Consider the following 3,648-nt stretch of genomic DNA (forward strand, 5'->3'; position numbering starts at 1 on the left):
CGAAACCCTCTCCTTTTACCCTCCTGCTGGTATCCATCCCCAACAAAATCTGTTTTACATTCCTATAATTTTTTTGAAGACTCGACTCCAATATTGGTCTTTTTCAGTCTGGCTTATTTCACTTAACCTGATGACCTCTAGTTCTACCCATTTTCCTGAAAATGACATAATTCCATTCTCCTTTATGGTTGGATAGTATACTCCATTCTGTATATATACCATATTTTCTTTATCTTTTCCTCAACAGATGGACACCTGGGCTGATTCCATAGTTCAGCTAAACAGTGCTGCAATAAACATGTGCAGGTATGTCCACTGTATTTTCACTTGCATTCCTTCAAATATATGCCCAGGAGTGGTATAGTAAGATCATATGGTAGTTGCTTTAGTTTATTAAGAAACCTCCATATTGATTTCCATAGTGGCTTTTTAGACGGGAGAGGTATATAATGTTCGACATTTTAAATTACTTTAGCTCTACTCTTGAAGGATTCTACAGAGGTAACAATGAAGGCAAGGAAGTGAATTAGAGCCTGTAATAGTCATCCAGGGTAGAGATAATGGTAATTTGGTCTACAGTGGAAGCCAAGGAGAGGACAAAGAGTGATTGCATGTTTGATTCCGAGTTTTGGAGACAGAGTTGACAGCATTTATCATGTTTCTACAGACATGAGAAACTGTGGGGGAAAAGAAATCAAGGTTAACACAGAGTTCTGTGTGGCTGGAATTTAAAGAGAATAATGAGGTTGACATAACAGATGAGATCAAGGAAAAAGCAGGACTAGTTTATGAGAAACATATATGTCCTGTCAGAATCTAATCGTAATACCAAGAGTAATAAAAATATACTGAAAGATTTTAGGCAGCTATCTTGCTTTGAGCACATTTGCATATTTGGAAGATCACTCTGACAAGAAGTTTCTTATTTAAAACAGTCTTGAAAACTGAAGATACCCTGAGAAAATCCTAAAAATACTTTAAGAATTTCTGTAGGAAAAACATTAAAGAAGATAAAATAAAACCTAATTGAACATACAGATATACCATATTCATGAGTTGGAAGATTCAATCTTGTAAGATTTGTGTTTTCTCCCAAGTCAATATATAAATTTGGTGCTATTCCAATCGACATCCTAAAAAGTTTATTTAATGTAACTTAACAATATGATTCCAAAGCTCATACAGCAGAAAGACCCAATAGTATGTAAGATCATTTTGAACAATGATGTAGGAGAATTTGCCCTTCAGATATCAAGACCTACAAAAATGTTGTAGTGTATCCCAGGCTGGCCTCAAACTCATGATCCTCCTGCCTCATGCTCTTTGCCCCATTGATTATTAGCAAGCATCACCACAACTGGCAACTCATCCTGTGTTGGAGTTGATACCAGTGAGGAGGGGAGGACGTAAGGAAAGGGTGGAGGAGGCGAATGTGGTGGAAATATTGTGTACTCATGTATGAAAATGGAAAAACGAGACCTGTTGAAAGTATTGTCAAAATGAGGGAAGGGGGCAAAAGAGAATGATGAAGGGGTGAATTTGACAAAGATATATTGTCAGTCCTTTTGTTAATGTCACAATGTACCCTCAGTACAATAATATAATAACAAAAGAAAGAAACCAGTAAAAAAAAAGTTGCAGTAATTAAACTATCGACCATTGATAAGCGAGAAAGAAACAGACTTATTAATTGGATAGAAAGCTCAGAAATAGACCAGGAAAAAAACTGAGCTGACTTTAAGAAAAATAATAATCAATTACCTACTTAACACATGGTATTGGGGCAACTATCTATTCATATAGAAGTAGTAAAACAGAATTAAATTCCCAGTTCACAGTATGCACTGTAACCCCAGGAGAAAGGGACAAAAGAATGCAAAGAAAAGATAACGATGCCTATCATAACATTTAATCAAAAGTCATTTGAATTGAAATATTAAGCTTTAATCATTCAAAACCTTTATCTAGCTAGAATACCTAATGTTTGAGCAGAGAAAAATTGAAGGAGTATTATAATGGAGACCTAACTGAATTCTATATTCCAAAATTCTTCATAGTCCACGACTTAACCCTGTCTTTTAGGGTGCACACTTGGCTTCATTTATGTCATCCCAAATTAAGCTGAATTTCTTGACAGCAACCTTACTCGATATTGTTCCTTAAAAACTGTTCTCACAATCTTGGGTATGAATTAGATTCATCATACTTTTAAAACCCAAAATGAGTAAAGACTAGGTCTGGCATATGTTCTGTAAGAGTTCAGAATTTTAAAAAGTACACGGTTATATTCACACAGAGAACAATTTCAGATCTACAGTCCAGAGCAAATAATTATCTTATCTATTTCAACAGAAAAAACATTTAGGGGGACCTGATACCCTACATCAAGGAGTTGGGGTTTTTCATACAATATTAAAATGGATTTCACACATCAAACAAACCTATGCTTTTCTCATTTCTGGCTCATATACCCACGTTCGCAAAGGCTTTAAAAACATTATTTTTTTTCTCCTGCACAGCTTTCCAATTTTAGAAAAATATTAAGTACAGAAACATCAAGAAATTTACAACTGTGCCCCAAAGACCTAGAATTAAGATTATTCTTACTTTCCTTGATGTTTTCCAAAATAGATCAAAATCATAAAAATTTACTGTAAAACAAGTTAAGATAGTTTATATTTTAAAAATGCAAAACAAGTACTGGCTAAGACTGTAGCAGTTCTTCAGCCCTGGCTTAATGTTTCATTGAAGAAAGGACCTCAGGCTCCTATTCCCCAAAAACTAATGCTGTCCTCATCTTTGGCAAGAATATCAGACAGCTCTGGCAGCAGAAAGCCTGTGTACCACATTTCTCATATTAACTCTACTTGCCCTGGCTTGTCTCTCTATAGATCACTGAGAATTCCTTCCAACAAACTTCAAAAGACCCCTCAAGAGCAAAAATAAAAACACATATTGGGAGAATTAGGCTGCTGATTGAACAAAATTCATAACATTTTTGCCATAACAGTTAAATATCTTTTATTCAATGAGGATTTACTGGCACTAAAAGAAAAGTGCAATCCCTTACTCATTCTACTGTACTTAGAAACCTGAAGCAATTTCAATAGATTATCCAAATGCAGACATAATGCACATTTGGGCATAGCAATCAATATAACTTAAAAGATACTAAAGACATAGAGAAAAAAGAAAGGAATCATATAAAGAAAGAGGCCCAAGAGATCATCAAGGGGCAAACACATAGTAACAGGCACTGGAACACATGATTCATAATTGAGAGTCTAATTTTCTATCCACTACATTGAGATGCTAATTGTCATGTTAACATGCACACAAATAATATCTCTTCTAGGCAAAGGGATTTTCTTTCTACACAAAGTATAGCCCACTCTGAATAAAATATAAGAATATTGAGTCATTTGTAGTTTGTGTCATTTTGTGGTGTGTTTTTAAAAAAAAAAACAAAGAATGCTATGATTAATCATCAACTAAACATATTGAGTGATTATAGAGGCTATTGCATATGTATAGCCATCCAGCAACAGCACATGGAATCAGAATGCTGGTGCTAAAGAGCCCACATAACAAACTCAACTTTTCTCCTCTGAAGTACAAAGGAGTAAACTAAAACTTCCCTGATGGTGA

The sequence above is a fragment of the Castor canadensis genome, chromosome 10 (genome assembly GCF_047511655.1).
Source record: "Castor canadensis chromosome 10, mCasCan1.hap1v2, whole genome shotgun sequence".
Classification (NCBI taxonomy): Eukaryota; Metazoa; Chordata; class Mammalia; order Rodentia; family Castoridae; genus Castor; species Castor canadensis.